Genomic DNA, 25,470 nt, shown 5'->3' on the forward strand with positions numbered 1-25,470 from the left:
TCGTTAGTGACCAGAAACTCTGCAGGGTGCTCTGACTTGGTGCTGTTCTCCACAGGACACCATGAGATGGTTGGACACCTGAACTTGATGGTCTTAAAGATCTTTTCCAACTTCAATGATCTCAGGATTCTCTGTCAGTACACTGATGCACTGTTTGGTGTGACTGAAGTACCCCAAAACTCTTGGTTTAACTCTCAAACTCCCAGAGATGCGAGCACCAGTTCATTATCAGGTAATAGAAACATCTTTCCCCACAGAGCCGCAACTTTTCCAAACTTTCCACCAACTTCCATTTTCCATAGCCTCAAGGTCAAGGTTATCCTTTATTATTTTTTCCATCATTTCCTTCCCATTTACTTTGGATTAGTGCATATTCTGTCAATAAGGACAAATGAAATTCCAGGCCAATGTAAACCCTGTCTGCTCTATGAATGTTTCTTTTTTCACACCGACTTTCGATGAAACAGAAAATGACTGATGCCACAATATGCTTTAATTATTTTCTTCATAAACTATCAAATTAAATTTTAAGAAGCTGGAGATGTTATCTCTTATTAAACTGGGACTGAACTCAGAGATGTAACTCTTAATGAAACTTCCCACACCAAAAAGCTTTTTTGTAATGCTAATAATTTTCAGCAGCCTGCCATGTACAGTATCGCACCAAAGCTTATGATTTTCACATTCCACCCCCTGCCATGGGCAGGGACACCTTCCACTACCCCAGGTTGCTCCAGGCTCCATCCAACCTGGCCTTGGACACTTCCAGGTTCTTCTAAACCATTATACAGCCTCCAGTATTTTTGCTGGGACTTTCTACTCACTGTATTCTGAAGTTCAACCCCAAAAAGCAGTGCTGGATAACTCGATGATGAGCACGGCAGCACCAGGTAAGTCGCAGCCCACCTGGAAAACACAGACATTAATCAACACCAGCTTTAAGGGAAAAGTGTTTTCGCTATTTTAAGCAGCAAGAAAATCTCAAATTATCAAAGAAACAGAGAAAAGCTGGTCTGTGAGTAGAATCATGGAGTCATTAAGGTTGGAAAAGCTCTCTAAGATCACTGAGTCCAACCATCGATCCAACACTGCCAAGCCCACCACTAATCATGCCCCAAAGAACCACAGCTACACATTCTTGGAACACCTCCAGGGATGGAGACTCCACCACCTCCCTGAGCAGCCAGTTCCAATGCCTGACCACCCTTTCAGATAAGAATTTTCCCTGCCATCCAATCTAAACCTCCCCTGGTGCAACTTGAGGCCATTTCCTCTCATCCTATCTCTTGTTACCTGGGAGCAGAGACCAATCCCCACCAGGCCACAATGTCCAATTTGCTTTGGAAAGTGCAATGATCAAAATGTGGCACATTCTGGGGCAAAACACAAAATCCGCAGAAGTCACTGGATCATATATTTGGATCCTGCCTTAAGGGATGAAGAACAGAGTGAGAGATGAAAATGCGGCAGCTGGTAAAAAATCATTAAAAAGCATAAGGCAGAGATGAGGAAATACTGAAGTTGCCGGGAGAAAAAAGAATGGAACAAAGACACGGAAAAAAGACTCTCAGTCTGCCAAAGTTTCCACAATTTCATAAAATGTACAAATGCAGCAGAGAGAAAGGGGAAAGAGCAAACAAACCAGCTCCTGGCTGGGCTGGGAGTGGAGCGCCCGGGTCATGTCCATCCCTATTCCCAGCTCTGGGGCTCGGTGTGCTCAGCACGGCATGTCCTGCCCTCCCACCCAGGGCCCCTGTGCAATTCATTCCAGCTCAGCTGTTGGCCAACTTCCTTCTGGTCATACAGTGACAGTCCCAAGGGCTTAATGTCCATGTACCCCTTTTGGCCAAGAACACCTGAATCCCACCACGAGCAAACCAGCGCTCATCCAGTCACAGACAGAAACAGACAGGCACAGACAGAAACACTGATTTTTCCAAATGGAAATTTCTCTGTTGTTGGTGGTAAAACACTGCTGCACTTTTTTTTTTTTTTTTCTGTTTAATTTTATTCATGAGCTGAAGTAACTTTGGGCAGTCACAAACCAATTTTTCACTGTGTTCTGAACAGATGGCTGTTCCAAGAATATCAGCATCCTGGCAGTGTCAAACAGCCTTGACCTTCCCAAGCAGCGCTGCAGACTTTTTGTTAGAAGGAAAGAAATAAAGAACCACTCACATAGTCCCAATTTTTTCCTGGATTATTAAACACAGTGGACAACACAGGCACAAACTGTGCTCAAGAAAAACCTGAAATTTGGCCTCAGAGAAGCAGGAATGGCTTCTGGAATCAGTGGGGGTGTACAGACAACTCCAAGGTCACATCAGACTCCCCTCGCAGAAGCAGAAGAGTGAAGAGATGTGGTGGGAGCCCCCCCACACCATCTCCAGCTCATCCTGCCCTAAGGAGAGCTGCTGTGATGGGCTGTGCAAAGCCCAAAGAAAAACCACAAAATATCCCAGTCCTCGAGTTCAGGCTTTATCCAGCAAGGGTCCAGTTACAATTTCCCAGTTATAAATAGCCGGAGTTCACTGTGAGCCTTCAGCAACCGTGGGCTGGCACAGCTTTGGGGACCTTTGGCAACAGAGCCTTCAGAGGGAAGGCAGCTCATTTTGTTCTGCTTTTGAATTTTTTTTAGAGATATAATCCTATTTTTAAGATCATTTAAATATCATCTGTGCTCAGTTCTCCAGAAGCCACATTAAAAAAAAAAAAAAAAAAAAAATCCAAGTCAATTTTACTGCAGTTAAATCCCCATGTCCTTAATCTCCAGGGAGAGGCCAGGTTCCTTCCTGGAGACAATCCTGCTTTTTTAGCACACGTGAATTATTTTGTACCTGACTGGTGTCTATCAAGACATAAAAACTTCGGGGGCAGCACCCAGGGAGCAACTCCTGTCATGAGATCAATGCCTCATTATGGATTAAACATAAAAGTTAAGACATCCTTAGTTTCCAGTTGACAAAGAGTGGCATAAATCCCACATAAATTCCACACTGGCATTTGGGGGATTTTGTGCAAATTACTCCAATGACCTCCTGCTAAGAGCAGGTGAAGAGCTGTCACCCTTCCAGCCAGCACTGCCTCGGAGCTCTGAAGTATCACAGAGGGATTTGGGAATGAGTCCAGGGTTAGCCAGAGAAAGGGAGCCCAGTAATCCCAGCTGGCATCCCTTGGATGGCAGGAGAGGATTCCAAGGCGGATGAAGGCGGGAGGCCGACGCTCCGCTGCGTTTTGAAGATGACCACGTGTGAGGAGTGGCTGGGTTAAACCAGCTGGCAGCTGAAGCAGGGCTTTGGAGCAGGAGGCAATTACAGACAGATAAAGTATGAGCACTTCTGAGTGAAATCCCTTCCATTCTGAGGCATCTGAAGTGACGGAACATCTCGGGAAAAGGCAAATCCAGCTCTTTAGAGCAAAGTGTGTTCCTTGATGCCGGCTGCCCTGGGTACTCTCTGCCTTTTAATGCTACTGAGAACCATTCATTACTCCTCTGACTCAGAGGTTTAACTAATTCCCAGCAAAGCTTTGTACCCAGACAGAAGAAAGCTCCACTCAGAGGGTCAGCACTGAGCCTCCAGCAGAACGTGGGCAGGGGAACCAGTTGGCTCCTCTTTTACATAAGGAACAAAATGGAAAAACCAAAGGCTGAGAGGCTGTGAGAGCACAGGGGAAAAAACCCAGAATTTAGATTCAGAAATACTTAGGACACCAAAGAGTGGAAGATACTTGCTTAAAAACAACGGGTGTGGGCAGGGGGCACATTTGCCTCTAACCACAACAGAAATATGGGGCTTTCTGGTTCATGCAACTGATGACAAGGGACAGGGCCTCAAGCTGTGCCAGGGAAGGTTCAGGTTGGATATCGGGAAAAATTACTCACTGAAAGAGTGGTTAAACATTGGGATGGGCTCCCCAGAGAAGTGGTGGAGTCACCATCCCTGGAAGTGTTCAAAAAACCAAGCAGAGGTGGCACTTGGTGATATGGCTTAGGTGACATGGTGGTCAAGGGTTGGAACTGATGATCTTGGAGCTCTTTTCCAGCCCTACTGATTCAAGGATTTTGTGTGTCCAACTTGGAGAGAGAGATCCAAGACAGCAAAAATGCAGCACCAATATTCCGTGCTCTGCCTAATACCCAGCGATTTTCCTGCACTGGTGTCCCCAGTTTCCCATAATTTCCCACTGCTAATTTCACCTCTTAATTGTTTAATGATTCGTGGAAAATAGGAGGAATGATGAACCTCTCTTCGCTCTCAGCATGTGAGAAAATGAAACCATCCAAGCAATGATCCAAACTCCACTAAGTGGAAATTTGGCCCTGGAAATACTCATCCTGGGGTTTTTCTGCCGTCACAATTTTCCTTCAGCTGTCAGAGCAGCGAGATGAAATAACATCCTGTATTCATAGTGCCATCTGCATTCCAAAATCTCCTACTGATCAATGCAAGTGTCCAAAGAACACTTCCAATTTGTCACAATAACCTTCAAAACCTGACAGAAAATCATGCAAGTTATTTCTTGCGGATCTTTCTGTATCTTGTGATTATTTCTATTTTGCCAATACAATTCTGAACATTTTCCTTTGCATTTCCCATATTTCTCAGAAGGACTGAGAGGTTAAAACCTGCAATGGGTTTATTTTGCTCTCTGTGCTCCTGTTTGGTATTTCTGGACATTTAAGAAACACTGAGATGACTGCACTTGGAGCAGGACCAGAAATGTGTTTGAAAAGGCTTCAAACTGACACATCTCAGAATATCAATAATCAGGCTGCTTTGCTCAATTCCACTTGTTCTTTTTTTCTCTTTTACAACAAATTTTAGATTTTCGTGGGAACAATTGCACCAAAAAAGTGGGGTTTAAGCATCAAGCATGAGAACCCTGTTTTAAAACTTTCACTTTAGCCTTTTAAAAAAGGCAAAAAATATGAAATGCCAGAGCTCTGAGTTCCCTGAGCAAGGTGCTCTGTGGGTTCAGGAGACAGGGGAGACTCTCCACAGGTGTTCCCTGTGGGTGTTGTTACTGGCATTGAGCTGGGGGGTAAAGCTCACCCTGTGTGGGTGGTGCCACCTCTAGTCCCCTGTGCACATCTGGCCAGCTGTGAGTGGCCCAGCTCAGGCAGATGCCGCTCCTGCCACTTCCATCCCTTCAGCGAACACCCATCGGGGTTAGGAGGCATCAAAGCTTATGGGAGAAATTTATTCAAACCTGTGAACAGCCTCTGCAGCTGGATCCATCCAGCTCTGAGCAGGAACCCGGGGAAGAGCCTGATCTGCTGCAATCTGTTGGGAATAGGGACCACAGAGACTTGCTGGGCTTTGTGAGGCTTGAGGAAGCAGCTCCCTGAGCTTCCAAACCAAGGCAATTTGCCTGACACAGAACGTGTTTGAAATGCACTCAGCATTGGGAAATGCAGATTACACTGCAAGTCTATAAAAAGCTCTGTTTAAATAACAACTCCAGAGCTTTACCAGGGACAGTTTTCTAGGACACCGGGCAGAGCCCTGGGATGAGCTTGTAAAGGTTGAGCCATAAGCAACTGTCTGTACAAATTTTATGAGTGGGAGCTAATAAACAAAAAACTGAAGGAAGAAGTCAATAGCCATTACCAACCACAAAAACAGATCCTGTGCACTGCAAAAAGAACTCAACAAATCGTTGGTAGTGACTGTGCTAAGAAACCCATCAGAGAATTCACAGAACTTGGAGAGCAAATCCAGTGGCTGCTGCTTTAAATTCTGCACTTGCATTAAAAATTCATCAGAGTATTTATAGCCAAGTTAAAATAAACCACCAAACACAGCCCTGTTGGTGCTCACAACCTGTTGCAATGGGGATATTGGGCAGCACCTTTTCCAGGAGCTGCTGCTGTGGGAGATGGGTGGAAGGGAAGGGCTGGGGAGGGGAAGGGAAGGGAAGGGAAGGGAAGGGAAGGGAAGGGAAGGGAAGGGAAGGGAAGGGAAGGGAAGGGAAGGGAAGGGAAGGGAAGGGAAGGGAAGGGAAGGGAAGGGAAGGGCTGAGGGGGAGGGAGAGAGGGAGGGAGGGGAAGGGCTGAGAGGGAGGGAGGAGAGAGGGAGGGAGGGAGGGGAGGGAGGGAAGGAGGGAAGGAGGGAAGGAGGGAGGGAGGGAAGGAGGGAGGGAGGGAGGGAGGGAGGGAGGGAGGGAAGGAAGGAAGGAAGGAAGGAAGGAAGGAAGGAAGGAAGGAAGGAAGGAAGGAAGGAAGGAAGGAAGGAAGGAAGGAAGGAAGGAAGGAAGGAAGGAAGGAAGGAAGGAAGGAAGGAAGGAAGGAAGGAAGGAAGGAAGGAAGGAAGGAAGGAAGGAAGGAAGGAAGGAAGGAAGGAAGGAAGGGAGGGCTGGGCTGGTGTGATGCTGCAATGCAGCTCCTGTGTAACCTCCTCCGCTGGAGCTGGGCAGCAGCCCCCTCACAGAGAGGGAAGGACAGAGCCTGAGGTGGGAAGGGAATGCCCCCAGCCACGCTCCCTGGGCATTCCCATTCAATGGAGATGTTCCCCAGCTCCTGGGGATGAACGGGGCTGGATGTGCAGAAAGACTCAGTGATGTGACCACAGTGGAGCAGTTGCTGCCATTTGGCCTCTGGACGGTCAAACACTAAACAAAGCCCTCCAATACCACAGGAAAATAAATGTTCTGAAGAGTGACACCGGCTCAGGGCTGGGCCCCACATGGCTGGTGCTGTGAGGGCGGTGAGGCCCTGGCACAGGGTGCCCAGAGCAGCTGGGGCTGCCCCTGGATCCCTGGCAGTGCCCAAGGCCAGGCTGGACATTGGGGCTTGGAGCAGCCTGGGACAGTGGGAGGTGTCCCTGCCATGGCAGGGGTGGCACTGGATGGGCTTTAAGGTCCCTCCCAACCCAAACCAGTCTGGGATTCTTTGATCCACAGCTCCCACTCCCAGAGAACCTCTGGAAAGTAGAAGGTGAAAACGTCAAATCAAGAGAAATTGGCCATTTATTCAAAGACAACACACAAAGAAAGAAAGGTGGCACCCAGGCAGGCAGTTTGGGGGCCAAAAATTAAGTGCGAATAAAAGGTGACCTTTGCTGCAACTGCCTAATTTCTCCTCCATTTACTAAGAGAATTAGAAACCCTGGAGAAGAGCAGAGTTCTGTGAGCCAGCAGGGTCACACCTTCTGAATTTCACAGAGCTCTGTTCGTTCTGGTTGACTCCTCCCAGAGCATCCTTACATTTATTCATTTAATTGTTGTTATAACTGAATGCTATTGACAGCAATTGATAGATAAAGGTTAAAGCTCACCCAAACACTGGAAAAAATATCTATTCCCAGCTCTGCCCATTGCACAGCAATGCTGTCCTTTGAGTGCAAGGACTCTGAGACTGAAATTCAGCTTCTCTAGAGCAAAACTGCACAAAATTATCCCAGAGAGAAGAACCCACACATCTTCCTTGCCCAAGCAGACCTGCACCACAGAAATGCAACAGAGCAGCTCAATTACCAACAGTTACAGCACAGCAGGATGTACAGTTTTCTAATTGAATACACTCAGTTACAAGCAATAAATAAAATAAAGAGAACATTTAGAATGAATAAAAACATACCTTTGAATAAAATATACTCTCATTAGGAGAAATGATGACTGCTACAAAATAAAATCACCAAGCTACTTCTGTGACAGGCAATTTTTAATCAAAGACAGTTCTATGCAAATTAAGGAAAGCAAATCTCTAAAGGAATAATAGTCTGCCTTAACAGTCCTCTCCTTTTTCCTGTATAGGTGCCATGGATGCTCTGTTATAACTGGGGCTATACAGTGTCCTTCAAAGCTTGTGCTGTATTTTCCAAAGCAGGTAAAATTTTAAAAAGATTAAAAATAGAAAATTTAGATTTTGAGGTAGTTCACAGAATGACATTTCAAATTTATATATAAATAATTCTAATTAATGATCAGTGCAGAACACCGTTAGGGGATTAAAACTGCAGGCTCCTACCACAGTACATAAAATTTTAGGGGCTCTGTTGGTCACAACGACCTGCATTCAGAGTGTGCCGGTCTCACAACTCCTGCAATCGATAGCAGCTCTTGGCCAAGCTCCACCCATCTTCTGAGCAGGACAAGAATTTCTGCTGTGTGCCACCTCCCCGTGAGCACAGCCAGGTTCTGTGGTGACTGAGGTGTCCCAGGACGAGCTGAACACTCCATTCCTGCTGCACGAGGGCTCCACGCATCCTCACATCCTGTAATGTATATAATCAACATGGAAATTTATTCTCCAGCTGCCACCAAGCACTAATGAATTTAGTAACCACCTGGAAATGAAGTGTGGAGCTGCAGGTTGTCACAGGCACAGGGAGTTCTCAGCGTGGGGAAGGATTAATCTTTATTACACAGCTCACCAGGCTCGTTGCAATTATGGTGGCAATTTAGTGCTGGCTGTGGGACCTGGGGGGAACAAGGAGAATATTTGCAGTAGGGTTTTTTTCAAGTTCACCTTCACGTTTTAGAAAATTCCTGGTTCTCCTCACTGGGAAAGAATTTAGAATTTTAGGGAAAATATTCCACAGTGATCCACAGCTCATTTAAAAAGTTTAGGTTGGAAAAGGCCTTGAAGATAGTCAAGTCCAATCATTAACTTGCTAAGATTGAGATGTTGTTGGGAGCAGGGGGTGTACAACCTGTTCAATAAAAATTAATTTAAATAATTAGTAATGGCTGAGGATTTCAAAAAGAGGGGTTTTTTCTGTTCTAAACAAAGTTCTGCCTGATTAATGGTGTTACCTGGGAGGAGACGACAAGCTTTATTTATTTTATTCTTCAGCTGCCTCCGAAGTGGTGTCATATCTTATCTATTAAATAGCAATCAGCTGCTTCATTATTGGTACAGATGGCTGCCCATCCACGTATTCTTATCAGAACAATGCAAATTGAAAAATATTGAAAAGAGATCCAGTAAAACACTGGAGAAAACCCTCGGTGCACATTGGGACAGGGAGCTGAAACACCTTCCTTGGATCAGTCCTCCAATTTACTGTAAAGTTTATTTTAAAGTTAGCAGTCCATTTGGAGTTATGATTAATGGTTTTGAAAAGGCTTTTTTTCAGCTGCTCCTCCCAACAAAGGATTTAGAATTAATTCACATCATCCAACTTCTTCCTTAATGGATTTTTAAGGTCCACTGCAAAGAATCAATCAATAGGAGGCTGAAAGCTCTGGCGTGTAATGCATCCAGCCCAGCCAGAGCAGGGCAGTGATCATCATCTGCAGTAATTGGAATTATTTGCAGTGATTAAGAAATTTAAAATAATCATTTGCATTCACTCAATTCAGGATGCAAAGATAGCGACTCAAGAAATACCAGAAGCTGGATTTTTTTGGTGTTTCAAGAGTATTTTGTGAATCTTCCCTCAAAAACTCAAATGCAGATGCCCTGAATGTGTTCCTGTCAGGGAACATCTCAGTTCCAGGGCACTATTTTCAGGACAAAGTGACATTTGCAGGTTAATTTTGTACCTTGCATGACTGCACACAACACTCCAGGCACTGGCAAGTAGAACAAGGAAATTCAAGCATTTCCATGTATTTTCTCCACTTGTTTTCTGCTATTGATTTTTTTCTTTTATGGATAGCAACTAAAGAAATTTAACACTTTTTAAACTCAGTTTCACTGGGTTTTTTTCCTAAATCAAATGAAAAATTAAAAAAAAAAAAACAGGCCATGTGTGAACAGAGAAGCTGCCACTGACTGAGAGGGAATGGGGTCAGGGAAGGGATGAAGATTTTTGGGAATGACACCAGAAAGGGGTTGGGCGAGTTGGAAATGCCTTTTTACAACACTATTCCTTTGGAAACAGGGCCTTTTAAAATTTCTCAGTTACCAAAAGAAATAACAAGAAATTGTCACATCAATGGCCCCTAAATGACAAGTTCACTGTGCAGAATAAAACCAGCAATCTGTAAAATTCTAAAAAAAAATCAGGTTCTAAAATACAAACAATTTGGACAATTCTTGTAATAAAAAAAAATATTAATTTCTCCTTTCATTTTCATTTTGATTTCCAAAGGCTGCTTTCCATTGATTCCATTGCTCCAGGCAAACACAACATCAAGTTGCAAAACTACATGTTCAAATTTGAACCACAAAACTCCAAAAGTCTTTTTTTTTTTCTCTGATTCTCCAAAGAGGTGACAAGAACTCCAAACTTTTTAGTGCCAAAAGCTTTTATGGGAAAATTCCTCTTAAAAAAATAGCCCTGAAAGATACATTGAATTCCTGATCTTGAAAGTCCTAGAGAGGGGAAAGAACAGCTGTGCCATGCCCAAGGAATCAAAAAAATAGCATCAGGTATTTCATGTGAGCAATATCCAAAATTTATCTCTTGCAGTAACAATAAAATAGGTTGAGATGTGGATGGGATCAAGCTAAAGGTCTGAGTTGAAAAATACAAACCTTTAGGGGACAGCAGGAAAAAATGGAATTATTGCAAGAATTAGTTCCTTCTGGAAGCAGAGTCAGCATGTGCAGAGATGAGGTTTTGCTGTAACATCCTGGAGTTTGTTCTTGTTATTGCTCAAGGACTTTAAGGTGAAATTCAATCAATGGACAGGCAAATATCTTCTCCCTGCTCAGGAACACACAACTTCTGCTATGAGCTCTGAAAACCACCAGCATTTCCTTCCTGCTCAGGCAACAGCTTGAGAAAGAAGATTTTTGGCCAAAGTTGCTGTATCTGCAAAGATTTCCAGAACAGCCCCTGATCTCCAAATATTTACAGCATCTAAATATTCTTTAATTGGCTCCTTTTCTCTGCTGACCTGCGTGGTTGCTCACTTGTTAAAATTAATTATCTGTGGAGCACAATTAGGTTTTTTGAGGGAACAAAACAAAAAAAGGGCTGTTCCCTGGTTATCTGCATTTGCCCTCTGCCCATCCAGGCTGCACCTCCCTCTCTTTTGTCTGTAATACACAAAAATCTGCAGGTCAGGAGGCTGCTAAGCAGAACACAGGTGGGTAATTTATCAGGAGCACAATAAACTATTAAACCCAAAAGGTGCTTATCCAGCAGGGCTAATCCCACCACTGCAGCTCCATTTTCCATCCAGCACTCCCTTATGGATGCTGCAGCATCAGTCTAAAAGATCTTTTGGTAAATCACAGAACATTGCACAGGGGGCAGATGAAACAAATAAACCTGCAATAAAAATGCAGCACATTTTGCTACCTGGCCTATTCCTCTTTCTCTGACACGACTTCCACTCTGATCCTTCGGCAAATGAAAATCCACGCATGAGTTTTCACTGAAAGGATCATATGGAATAAAATTCCGCTTGAAATAAGGAATGGTCCATTTTCCTGCTGTTTGTACTTACCTCTGTAACAGATTATCAGCAGAACACCCTGGGATGGGCTGTCCCCCAGGGAGGTGCCCATGGGTGCCCTGGAATGGGCTCGGGAAGGAGTCTGTACATTTTACCCACCATGCTGCATCCTTTACAGGAGATTAATTGGCTCTCGTGCTTATGCAAATAGAGGAGCCAAGATTCCTGTGCATCCTTCTCCATAAATTAAAAACAATGCTTTCCTGCAGTTATGGCTGTAAAGGGGAAATAGACCTTGACTGGATGTAATGAGGCATTTGTGTTTGCAGTAACCAGAATTTACTGTTACTGCTCCAAGAACCATCACTCCTTGTTTAGGCTCTTAAGTGACAATAAGTGTGGCTAAAATAAATTCTAATGAACACTCCTGGGTCACCTTACTGAATTTATGGGGCATAATCCAGCATTATTTGAAATAACTGTGGTCTTTGGGGCTGTGGGGAGCAGTTGCAGCCACTGATTCTCTCCTTCGGGTCAGATAAAGGTTCAGACACACCAATTCCTGAGGGGCCTGGCTTTGGAAAGGTGACCTCCAGCTGAGCTTTGGCTCCCTAGAAAGGCCAGGAAAGGTCATTTGAGTGATGGCAAATGGAGCATGAAGCTGCTGCTGTGTCTGTCTCAGAGAGGATGTTGGGCAATACTGGAGTTGAGTGGGTGCTGCTTGTCAGGAGAGGGAGGATGGAGGACCCCAACCCCCCTGGAGTCTCCCCAGTCTCCTTTACCCTCCCAGCAAAACAGCTTTTTAGAAGATCTTCAGTTTAAGGAGTTCTCTCCAAAGACTGAGCTACTGCTGCATTTCCTCTTCCAAACGTGCTGAGCACTTAACGAGTGCACGGAGTCAGGGGTGGGCAGTGGAGGATCAGAACCCCCCAGATCCCAAGGCTGAGGAGTCAAATCCAGTTTAAGTTAAATAACTCAAGAAATCCTGTTGACTCCAAGGAGGCCAGATAATCTCTACAGAGAGACGATGGCAAGCCCTTGGTTCTTCCATTCCCTCGCAATCCATGACAGAAGCAGTTCCCAAAAAAGGTGAGGACATTTTGCTTTTCAATTAAAATAATGCACTTACATAACATTCCTGCTTTTCACTCTTTTGTGCCTGGCCTTCACTTCAGGAGCTTATCTGTGTGATCCAGATTTCTTTATCCACCTTTGTATCTCATTCCAAGGGAGCTGGACAGAATTTCAATACAGGACCAGAGTGGTTCTTTAGAAAAGCTTCCCAGCCCCATTATGTATCTGAGCAGTGGGTGTGAGGTGCAGACCATTGTCATGCTGCCCTTCTTCATCTTCCTGAAGGGAAAAATAGAAAAATGCTTGAATTTTTAACCTGTTTTTGAGGAAAATAAAAGCCTGGCCTCTATACAGTGCCTAAAGTCTAAGCTTGAAATAATGAGACTCCTAATTCTTCTGTAGTTAAGGGCCATGGGATATTACCCACTGAAATGTACCCATCACACAAGCCTTCATTATGGAAGGTGCTCTTCTATTTATTAAAAATAATATTAACACTGCTGCCTATTTGTTTAATGCTTTTTTCTTCAGAGCACTTTTTAGGCATTAGCTAATTAATGTATGACTTGGGATATTTCGAGCGTGTCTCTCCTCGGCAGAGCTGAGGGATGGCTCCACTCAGGGCGAGGAAAGGAGATGTTTATTTGTACACTGTGGTCTCTCTGAGGCACGTCCACACCTCCAGCTCCTCTTCAGAGGAGCCAGGGTGAGGCCAGGGCTGGGTTTTTGGCCTGGCTGGTGCTGCAGGGGGAAGGCAGTGTTGAAAAGCTGGTTCATGTGCAGCAGCTGGATTAAGATTCCCAAACCCAGTGCTCAGCTCACGAGATACTCACAGCCCTGACAGAGCAGTCAACCCCTTGTAAAACCAAACCACCTTCACCTGTGCTGCTAAAAACACGGTGCCATTTATGGAACTCATCACCTGTCAACTCATTATGCTTTTCTGCAATGCCTCAAACATCAGCTCTGTGATTTATTCACTCACCAAAGCCGTCCAGGTCCTTTAACTGCACCAGGTCTGGGGACAATTTAACCTTTTAGGTGCAAAGAAAAGGGTTTTTCCAACCTGCCTTGTATCTCAGAAAAGGGGAAACTTTGCTTTAAACTACACCCCAGTTAATAAAGCAAGAACTGAGTGTGTTTTAGGAACTGGATTCAAGTGCCCAATTTGTTGACTATAAAGTTTTCTTCTAGGAGAGCCCTTGGAATGGAAATTGGAATTCTCATGAACTTGGTGTAGCGTTGGGCTGTCTCGTGGCTCACAGACCCTGTCACACACACACCTCTCCAGTGACTCTGATTTAAGCCATCTTTTAATGACCAATTCACCAGGTCCCTCCAACCAGGATTTCCTGTAAACCCCCCATGAAGGGGTCACAGAGCCACTGCAGGCTGGGGGTTTCTGTAGCTTCCACCCACCCCTCAAAACTCCCTCTGGGCATCTCCCTCTTCACCTCAGTCAGGCTCCAATTGCAACATCAATCTCTAGCAGAACAATTTCCAGTTTCCTTCACACAGCAGTGATCTGCTGGAAGAGGATCCTGGCAGTTCAGCTGGAATTTCAGTGTGCTAATCCTTCCCCCACTGTGGCAGTGACAGCAGCAGGACCTAAGGGAGCCTCGCTGCCTCCACTCCTCTGAGTTAACCACATGGAAAGATTCCAGCTGGCTTCTGTCCAGGAGGATTTGACTCCTAACCAGGCTTACTCCCCTGAAAATATTTTTTCTGAAGGGAAATAAAATAAAATGAGGCACTTCTAGCACATAACTGCTTAAGATCATCTATTTTCCTTATTGTTCCTGGCTGGAAGCAGCAACCCAAGGGAAAAAGCTGCCTTTCCAAACAGCATCCTGCAACTCCTAAGTGCCCAGAGCATTCCCCACTCCCCAGCTCCCCTGAGAGCAGGTAGGGGAAAAACCCAAGGACTTTCTGTTCAAAAATGTGTGTTTCTAGGTTATTTCCAGACTCTGGGTTTTGTAGAGGAACATTTTGATTTCTTCAAAGTGTCTTGCTATTGCAATTTATTCAGGGAATGTTTGGGTTTGGATTTTTAATTCTTTCTTCCAGTCTCTTTGGTTTTTGCCTTCACTAAAACCTCATTTGCAGAGCAGGAGAACAGAGACCAGCACAATATATTTGCATAAAATGTATAAATGTTCTCACCTACACCTCCATAATTAATAATACTTAACAGCATATGGGACCACAGCTCTATAAAATGCACCTACAGACCACCTTCTGAGGCCTCTTTTTTGCAATATTTTTTTTACCCAAATCTGACTTGGTGCCCTGAAACAAAAGCAATGAACTACGGCTCTTCAGAGCAGCCCTGACACCACCACCACTCTCCAGCATCATTTCCTTGGAAACTTCTGGTACCTGCACACTTTTCATTCTACATATCTTAATTTAGACTAATCAGGCCTTCCAGCAGGATCCTGGAAGATTCCCCAAATCATGACAATATAATCACTACTTGATCAAAAGCCTGAAACACAAGCCATAGCCTCGAGCTATGGGGAAGGCAGCTACAAAACCCATCAGACTCAGAGCCATCCTGCAATTAATTCCTCGTGGCCCCAGCTCTGAAGTCAGTAACTGGGAGCAAGATCCCACTGAACATGAAAGAGATTATTTGGGATTAGCAGGAGAGGCTGCGGTGCCCCTTGGCCTCAGTGAATATTAAACATGAGAGCTGCAATGCAGATTAGAAGGTTCGCTTTAAGCAGCCTGTTTCAGGGCCTGCTGGGATGTGGATCTGTAACTTCCCCTGCTTTGGGTTATTAATTGTTCTTTTCCACTATGGAAACTCCATCAGATGAAGATCCAAGTTATTTTTTTAACCTTGTATCGACATGTTTTTCTTCAGGATTTTACCAGGGTATTCCTGGACTTTGATTATTTTTGGCACCTCCACAAAGCCAGTAACACAGAAATCATCATTTTCAGGCCTCTGCCATAAAGAACGACCACTGCTCTGAAATGAACACACCAAACCAGGAGAAAGCCACTCAGCTCATCAGGGATGCTCTGATGTCTATGGTACTATTTCCAACTAAAATGAAACAGAGCCAGGCTTCAGCAATCCCGGAAAAACACCAGCCAGGTAAGGAATTAGATCTTGAGGCAAAATTCTGCTTCAATTTTACTTCCTGAGTAACTAATGAGATTCTGTATCCTCAGAACAACCATCCCCTGGCACAGCCACCCTCAGCTGGGATCTCTCTCCTCATTTCCTAGGTTTCAAGGAGGTTTTAACCTCAATGATTCTCTAATTCCATGGAGATGGAAGCCAGCTGGAGAGCTGGGATCAGTGGAGCCGCTGGGACCCCCCAGCCCAGGAAGGGGTTAAGGAAGCCCTCACATGTGTCCTACCCCAGGTGAGGGTCTGATTATCCCCCTGCAGCTTCAGCCACGAAGAGGGAACAGTTGCTGGGCACAAACCTCCCCGGGGGGTGAACAGCTGGAACAGCTGGAGCAGCTCTGGCGTCCTCGCCCTAAATCCCGAGGGCCGCGCTCTCCTTGGGAAGTTTGAAAGCAGAACCCGTCCTTGGGAAGTTTCAAAGCAGAATGTGCTGAAGAAAGGCTGCAGCATCCCCCCAGGGGGCCGGCAAGCCCTTCTCCCAGGAACTGCTGAGCTAGCAAATCGCTAATTGCTCCCTGCTCGTTACCTCTGAAGATGGATGGAAACTGCGGACACACAAACCCCGTCGCTAAAGCCAGAGGCTGTGGCCACACAACCCCTGGTTTATAACCAGATCTTTGAAGATCCAAGATCATATTTGCATCCAAAAAGTGTGTCCCCACTGTAACAAGTGCGTGAAAAGTTTGTTTCATGGATTATAATGGCTAATCCCTCCTGCCCCAAAAACATCTTCAATTCTTGGGCACCAGAAGGATGGGCTCACCCAGCCTCTTTGGGAATCCTTGGCTCTGGTTACAAGGCAAAGAAAGATATGGGGGAAAAAAATCTCCAAACTCCCTCCCAAGCAGACAAAAAGAGAAATTCTCTCCAAAGGAAGCAGTGAGCCAAGATGCAGCTCCTGGACATCCTCCCCAGGACCAGGGTGTGTGGGAAGGCAGCCCCAGCACCTGGAGGAACATCTGGAGCCATTCCCTGGCACCAAAGCTTGTGGGAAGGGCCAAGCTGGAAAGGAAGGGCTGGAAGTGAGGAAGGCTCCAGCTGCCAGTCCTGCTCCAGAGAATCCCTGCAGGTCTTTTATCCAACATGAGTCAGTCTTTTCCTCTGCAACTCAGCGAGGAATACTCAGCTCCACTCCAAACCCATGTGCCACCCCCCTCCCAATGTTGATACTGATCTAAAAATAATTAAATTGAAAAATAATATGATTATGCTCCTTTCTTGTTCTCTGTGTTTGTATTTGGAGGCTTTTAGAGGAAATTTTCAGATCTATCAAAGTATCTGGAAATGTACTAATTATTTCAATGATGATACGATCCCAAGTGGCAAAGTAAACATAATTACCCATATTAATAGAAAACAAAATCAGCAACACTTCAAGGCTCTGTGGGCTTCAGCTGGTAAATATTGTCACAGTCGATCATTCACCACAAAAGGACATTTATTATGATTTTAAGTAAAGCTCCACCAATTTAACCAGGAAACTAAATGACCTTATGTCTCTCAGGATCTCCATTAGTGGGAAAACCTCAGTGTGAATGAAAAGCCCCCAGATTTGATAGTCAGATTATTTTGACTTGCTTGTTCCCTGCTCTGAAACCCTGCAGCTGTGTTTTCTTTTCTTAACTTTTCAAGCAAGTTCTGGGTGTCAGAAACCTCGGGTATGGTTGTTAAAAAGCTAAGAAAGAAAGTGACAGGATTTCACTGATTTCACTTGCTGCTGAAAATCCTCCTTTTCACAGAACTGAAGGGATATCACTGGATCTTTTGTTATTTTGTGAGCCTGTAAAGGTTTGCTTTAAGAAATAAAACAAAACAAGAAAAAGAAGTACCAAAATACATAGACTGATGCTTAAACTGAGACTTCTTCCTCTCTCCAGGGGCTGTTCGGCGTTTCAGGGCTGCATTTACCTCTGGCTTTGAAGCACCGGGAGATTTCCCTTCCATTCTGGGAGCACCTCCTGGGGCTGCGGCGGCTTTTGTTTCCCAGGCTGAGAGAGCAGCGCTGCCCTTCAGGAATGTCACAGGGATGGGGGAGCTGCTCTGGGCAATGGACAATCCCTGGGCCCGGCCGAGCCCCCGGGCGCAGCACGGGAGGATGGAGCACGGAGCAGCCCCTCTGCCTTCCCTCGGCTCGGCAGGAGCTGCTGCCACCGCCACCAGACACAGCCCCTTTAGAACCCCTGAGAGAACATTTCCCTCAGCGGTGGAATAACTGGCAGGGATACAAAGCCAGAACAAAGCCGAAGGCAGGAGGCACCTGCTGGGTGACACCCCGGGTGCTGCAGCCTCGGTGGGAGCAAGGACCCGGCCCGCCTGCCCAGGCTCCGTCACCACGCTCGTGGTGCTCCTAAGGACACAGAACTGCCAAAAAAATTACAGGAATTTGCTCTTTTGCTGCTAATATCCTCTACTTTCCACAATTCTCCCCCCTTTGGCTATGGAAAGCGTTGGGTGGCCATTGGAGTCAGCAGACATCACACACCACCTTTAACCACTCTGTGCTTCCCAAGGGCCAGAGTCAGTGCTGGAATTAGCACCTCATCACTTGGCAGTATCACTTATCTACCTTATTCCTGAAGGCAAAATGCAATTAGAAATTTAAATAATAATTAAATGAAAATCTTTTAAATCTTGATTTGCCTATTCCCAATTTTCGCCTTCCTTCCCTGCGCCTCGCTGCTAAGCTGTCTCCTTGCAGTCTACTTTGGGTTTAGCATTAGGTGATGAAGCATAAAATGCTATTTAAATACTATAATTTCAAGAGCAAGCAAAGAACATCACATTTATCTTCACTAACCTTGAATATGCCTGTCCCATCTAATGAAAAAAGTGATTGAAGGGACTTATTTCAGCTTACCATCCCAAGGCCCCCATAAAAGCTGAATGGTAATTTAATTAGTTTCCTTTCTGGTGATTAACTAGGAATTTCTGATCATTTAATCTGAGTGCACTTTGCGTCATTAAGTATCTGTTTCCATTCTTTTACGAGGTGATTAAATAGCCCAGCCCAGGTACCGCTGTCGTTGGTATTCAGGGCTGCTCCGGACTTGGAGTGAACCAGATAGGAAACGTGCAGGATGGGAGCAGCATTTCCAAACCTTTTTGGGACCCAGCTGAGCAGCCGATAAATCAGCAGTTAATTCAGCCTGACAGAACTCTCAAACCACGAGTCAGAGCCCGTGATGAGGGAAGTTGGTGCAGATCTTTGCCTGGTGTGATGCTACCTCCACTTTGAGCCCGATCCCAGGCAGGCAGAGGAGGAGCAACAGCTGCACCAAAGCAGGGCTGAGGACTGGTGTCAAACTGGGGTCAGTAAGTGGGAGATTCTCCCACTGCCCTTCTGACAGTGACATTTCTCCTGACCACAGCAAGTCAGTCACTCTGCTGATAAATCTCCCCCCTCAGTACCAGCGAGGCTGTAACCGCTGGCCTGGCTCATAAAGGATGATTAAATAAATCTATTCTAGTGCTCTGAAGACTGAGAGTGCTATATACTTAACTTTTTATTTAGATTTAAAGCTTATTATAAAGGCTGTACATGCTCTCCAGACACCCATACCAGAAAGGAAACTCACAATCCGTTAAAATGTTGCTTAGCACCATAATGGAATAAGGGAAGTTAAATTATCAGGCAGCTGATACTGCAGCAAAATATACTTCATCAACTCCACCCTAAGAGAAAATCTAACTATCTGTAGCAGGCAAGAGATACCAGAGTGGGTTTCTGAGCACAAATAAACTGTGGTTTATTTTAATCCATTATGCCAGAACAGTAAGAGGGGATTTGATTCCTTACGTGAAAAGAAAAATTTCTAAAAATCCAGCAAATGAACAGTGCCTCAATTCTATTTTCATTTATTTGGACTCCCAGATCAGATGGATATAAAGATGGATCTGAGGACATCTGATCATGCAGGGACTCTGAATACAGCCAGACTCACCTGCAGCCTGGCACGTGCCGCCCCTCCAAACCCAAACAGCAGCACTCCAGGGAGGAACAAACCATTAAATACATCCTCCCACTCCTCCCAGCACTTCAAATGCTCCCTACAACACAGAAGTGCCTGGACCAGCTTTCCACCATGCCCTGAAGGTCACCAGCTCCGAGCTCTCTGCCTGAGCTCTGTCTGCCTCTAAAGCTGCAGCAAGAACAGGTCAGGCCTCGGCTGCACCCTGGGACCCACCAGCTCTGCCCCAGGAGCTGCTCTCCACCACAGCCTTGAGGGAAGTTTCAGGGGGTCCCTTGAAGTCAGATTTTCATGTTGTGTGAGCCTGTACCTTGTAAGAGGTGTCAGACAGGTCAGCAGGAGCACACCACTATCCTCACCGGTGTTTTACATTACGGCAATAACTTGCTGCAGTTTTAAGAGTAAAGGAAGATTTTGTAAGGGCTGAAAAATAGGGTAGGAACAGGAAAATTCCAGTTAGTATGGAACCACCTACAAATGCTGCCTCCCTCACTGTAAAGACTTCCTGGACTTAAAGTTAGACCAAAAAATCATTTTGCTAAGACTTTGACACACAGAGAGAAGCTGAAAGCAGCACCCAAGGCATTGCCCAGCATCAGCCCTGAAACCAGGCACAAGGCTGCTTTCCTCCCAGCCCTCACAAATTCTAAGATTGCCTCAATCACAGCCATTTTTATTCTTTTTAAATTAGTTTTATTGTCTTTATCTGTCTTTGGAATTCTGAGCCACCATTTCTTTCCCCCTCAACAACTGCAGGGAGCAGAAACTTGATTTTATCTTTAAGCAGAAGCTGGAACACCTGTATGGCATCGCATTTTACAGGCCCAAAACAATATCTTTCAAAGGCAGCTCAGGAATTATGCTGGGCTTTGGGACTTGCCTGGTTTCATTTATCCCAGCCCAGCATCCCAGCAGGAGCCACCTCCCTCCACAGGGCAGTGTGGGATTACACGGGCTGCATTTGTCCCCCTTACCAACAATTAATCCGTTTCTCTGCATGAAATCCTAGCAAAGGCAGGGGAGTAACTCGAGGGGAAAGGTGACAGCCTCAACAGATGATGAGGTGGTGTCATTCTATAGAAACATGATTTCCTAAATCAAGGTTTCCCTCTCCAATGCTGGAATCAGACAAATCTGCATTAAGCACAAAGGAAAACTGACAACAAATAAGGAAAGCGTCCTACTTCTCCAGCCTGACGTACAGCCCAACCTGCCAGCATCATCTGCCTTCAAAATAATTCATCTGTGCCACTGCCACTTGCCAGAATATTGTTCTTTCAGAGAAAGTCTGGCTTTTTAATTATATAGAATGCTGTAAAAGGTGTTATAATTCTAATTGTGCATTAAGAGAAATGTCGTGATAGTAAAGATGTATCAGGTGATATTCAGGAGAACAATGCCAAGATGGCAGCGTGGAGGAAAGGCTGCAATTATTCCATGTAAGCTGGGACAGTTAATCATTGTGTTGAACTGGAGGAAGTTTCCTGGTTTGCATTTTTAAACAAGTTCTTGTCTCTCCTTTTGGCAAAGTGTCATTTTTCAGGAAGAGAGCCACAAGTTATTCCCATGGGCTCCCCAACTGAAGTTAAAAACAAGGACAAATCCAAGCCCATTGCCACAGCAGGAGCTGGCAGGGCACAGCCAGGACTCCGAGGACAGGCACTCACTGCTTGGAGTGCTCACACTGATGCTGGCAGGGCTCAGCAACGGGGTAACAGTTAGGTTTTTGAAGTTTTAGGAAGTAAATCCTTCTATCGATGAGTTAAGTGCAGAACCAGCTAGTTTTGCTGACTGATTAAAAAAAAACCCAAACAAACTCAACCCAAAGCAACCCCCCTCGAGAGGCAGCAGCCTCTGCGAACAGGCAGTTTGAGCAGAGTCTTTGGGGAGACAGCCACTGAAGGAGAACAAGAAACCAGGACCTACAGGATTAGATCCAGGCAGGCTCCAGTCCTGAGGCTCGGGCAGGTTCTGACCCTGGCTGGAGAGAGAAATAACCCAACTTCCATGTTCAATAGTACAACATTAAATGCATTTTCTAGGTACACACACCTGCACAAAGGTGGCTCAGGAGTGGTGTCTGCAGGACAAAACGATACAGAGCTGAAATTGGTACCACTGGGGAAGAAAACTGTTGAGAAATTTGATTTGGAGCGAAAATTGAACAGCTCAAAGACATGGGAAATGACTGCCTCGCACACAGTGGCCAACATGGGCCAACCCCACACAGCAAACCCAGACCTGTGGTGCCAGGACAAACACTGGGCAGTGCCACCGGAGGGGGCACTGGGAACAGCTCAGGAACAGCTCAGGATCACCGTGTAGAGACTCAGCCCTCACAGGAACAAGCCTTCTGCCTGAAGCAGCTCTCCTAGGGGTTGGTGTTTCTGGTGGCACTGGGACCACGGGGAGCAGGTTGGGGGAGCACAGGTTTATCCAAACGGGGCCCTTTGGCCACTCTGCTCTGCGGACACTGGAACCAGGACTCAAATTAAATTGCAGCACTCCTCCACCCTCCCCTCCCCAGCAGGGATTTCTCCCAGCAGCTGTACACAACTGCACCACAAAGCAGCCCAGCTGGGAGCACAGTTTGAGGCATGGCTGGGAAGGGAATGTTGCAGTGGTCCTTCTGCACTCAGGCGCCATTCCCTCATTCCCTCTGCATTGAAACACACCCAGCACCACCCACGCTTCACACAGGGGCTGCCAACCCACGGAGAAGGATTTACTCTGGCACTGACAGCAGTGCCTCTGGTGAAGCTCCTGCTGAAGCACAGGGCTGGGACTGCAGCCTCCAGGAACAGAGCTGCTGGAAATGATGCTTCGGAATAGCCCAGCATGGAGTTACATGAGGATACAGCGGGAGAAGATGAAGATGAGAAAGAAATTACAGCAGGGACGCGTTGTTCCACAGCCCTAAATCCCTTCTGGGTCATAGTCCACTTGCTGGTACCGGATGCACATTACTGGAATCCACGTGAGGAAATGCAGGAAAGAGATTAAAATGTTCAATCATTTGCAAGAGCTCCCCAGATGAATACCAGTGTGTGCTGGAAGAGCAGCTCTAACACAAAACACTGTGCCGGGCTCTAATCTTGCTGAGAACAAAAAATGAATTATGGGGATGGATGCAGCCAGGGCTTATCTGGCTAAGGAAGAACATTCTTGGAGTCAGCTCCTGTGAGCACCTGTCCCAGCAGTACCTGCAGCACCAGCAGTGTCCAGGTGCCACCTGTGGCCTTGGTCCCACAGGGCTTGGAGGAACAGCCAAACCACACCTGAACCCACCTGATCCATCGGGAACAGCCAAACCTCACCTGAACCCACCTGTCAGGAACCACCCCCTGCCACCAGCCCGGGCTGGGCAGGGCCCACATGGCCACAGCACATCAGAGATGTCACACAGACAGAACCAAAAGCTACATTAATATAACAAGAAAAAACATCATCAACCTTAGATGGAAAGTTTCTTTGGAAAATTCTGCCCTGAAATCCTTCGGCAGTGCCCGGAGGGAAAAACTTCCAACTGTATTAACTCATTTCATGTCCATTGATTTTTGTTTTACCAGCTGGAATGTAACCATCCCACACAGCTCCTGACCACCTTCCAAATGATCTGAGCGCTGGACACATCCCAGGAGAGGTTTCTATTTGCTTTGTTTGTACTTTTGTGAAGCATTGCTGCTTTTCCCCAGGATTTTATTGCCCAGTAAATGAGGATGCAATGCTGAAAGCTGCTTTGAATTTTGCTGGGACAGAGCTGAGTGGGAATAAAGCCAAGAGGAATGCGCTCCCCCTTTCTCATTTTCCATGGAGAAGCACTTGAGAGCATCTCTTTAAAAGCCTTCCTTACGAAGACTTAATTTAACAGATGATTTTATTTACTGATTTCCTGGGGTGGGATGTGGAAAGTCTGCAGAGGCCATTCCCTCAAAGGATGCAGAAATCACAGCCCCCTAGCAGAGCTTCCCAGTCCAGGAAGCAAGAAACTGGTGAAATCCCATCTGCCTGAAGAGCTGTGGGAGCTGCATCTTTGGAGGTTCCAAATAGGAAAATCAAAGAATCTGTGGCCACCAGAACCCTTTTCCCTTACAAGAAGTGTCAGCATAACGCTCTGGCATCCAGAAATTATCAAAAACAGACAAAACCTCCTTCAGTTCAATTCCCCCAGATGCAACAGGTCCCTGTCCTCCACGTGCTTTTCCTTTTATCCCCAGAGAGAGGAGTGGGAGTGGCAAACTGAAAAACCTAAATTTAAAACACTTCAAATGTATAAAGCAGAACTTTTTCCTGGTGACTGCCAGCACACATCAATCATTGCTTGTCACTCCAACCCAACAGCACAGCCACAGCCGCTTCTTGTTGCTGCACTCAATCCTCTTGGCTTCCAATTCCAGATATTCCATCATCCACAAAACTAAAGTCACCTCACAGCAACTTTCAGGAAATTTATGGCACTTCCCCCCGGTTTTCTATGGTAAGGGACGTAGCAAATTTAAATTATTTAACCCACATCTGTTTAATCAGGGACGGCTCCTGAAAGCTTCGTTAACTTGAAATGCCATTGCAGCTTTTGGCTGGTTTTTCCCACTCTCCCACTCACAGTATGCCAGGGAGAACAACATCCTCCCACTCTTGGAGGGACACGGCACAGGACCTGCCGCACGCTCATTCCACACAGAGCGATGAGTCTGGCAGAGGGTTTGTGAGACAGCTTTGGGCTGGGGTTGTTTGCTGCAAACATGGACTGGAGAGCCCAGAAAATGGGCTGAGCACCCAGAGTGCGGCATCCACAGGCTTGGGATTTTACAGAACATCCCCAGATTTGGGGATGCTACTTTAAGATATGTGATGGATATGCAGGAAACAACTTTCTTCAGCTCTTTTATGGAATTGCTTGATTTTTACCCATGAAATCACTTTCGCATTAGAACAACTTCTGTGTATTTAAAAATAGGAGACTGGAGAAATGTAGCTCCCTTCTAAAGAAAAGCCCCCATGGATTAGGAAAAACAGAGATATTGGAGAGTTTCTCCACAGAAGAGGAAGCTGAAACCCTGGGACCCTCAGCCTGTATTGCCCATCCCCGCTTGGCAGATCTCTGATCTCCCCCCACAATTCCCCTCGTTGTTGTTGTTGTTATTATCCCAGACTGGTTTGGGCTGGAAGGGACTTTAAAGCCCACCCAGTGCCACCCCTGCCATGGGTAGGGACACCTTCCACTGTCCCAGGGTGCTCCAAGCCCCATCCAGCCTGGCCTTGGGCACTGCCAGGGATGAGACACCCCCAGAATGTTCAATCCAGATTTCAGCATCAATAAAACATGAAAGCTTTTAATTTCCAGTGCATTCCACAAGTCGGTGTTTCAGGCCACTGGGGGTTTTCCTCAGTCTCACTCCTTCATATTAACGCTCCCAGGGAGGCAGTTACACCACCAAAATGTCATTTCTAACAAGTTTATGTTATATGGGAATCCTAAACGACCTTGATCAGGCGCCTGCCTGATCCCAACCTGCTAAAAAGCTCTTCTGGCACGAGCTGCGGGTTATTCATCTTTTATCCAGGTGCATGCACACAGCCCTGAGTCATGCACCACGAACAGATGGGAAGTATCTTATATTTATGACCTGCCATCTTTTTTTTTTTTTTCCCCCTAGAAATTAATTTTTCATTAAATCACTTCAAAAAATCTTTGAATTCACTGAATAACTTCATTCAAGGAGATAAACTAGGATGGGCAGGCTAGTTTAAGCACCTGTTTGTGCTTAATCAATTAAGCAAATTGACCCCCTGGATTTTGGACAAAACACCCAGGGCAGGTGTGGCATTATCCCTTCTGGTTAAATCAGTGTTCCTTGTCTCTGGGAATTCCTAAGATATAATAACCATGAGTGTTAATTAAAAACAGGTAGAGGTGTCACAGGGAAGGTGTGACAGCAAAAAGGGGACAACCCCAGGAGTGGGACCTGGGCCTCTGCATCCCGAGAG

The 25,470-nt window shown here is 45.8% G+C and overlaps 1 long non-coding RNA gene across 1 annotated transcript in view; it reads right to left on the bottom strand.

Annotated features, from left to right (window-relative positions):
• The window catches only part of LOC104683388, a 129,282-nt gene that overhangs the window by 63,870 nt on the left and 39,942 nt on the right, over positions 1-25,470 (bottom strand). Inside the window, exon 4 of the long non-coding RNA XR_002043492.3 lies at positions 825-906. This is a non-coding gene — a long non-coding RNA (uncharacterized LOC104683388). The remainder of the gene's footprint in view (positions 1-824; positions 907-25,470) is intronic.

Source organism: Corvus cornix, chromosome 12 (genome assembly GCF_000738735.6).
Source record: "Corvus cornix cornix isolate S_Up_H32 chromosome 12, ASM73873v5, whole genome shotgun sequence".
Lineage (NCBI taxonomy): Eukaryota > Metazoa > Chordata > Aves > Passeriformes > Corvidae > Corvus > Corvus cornix.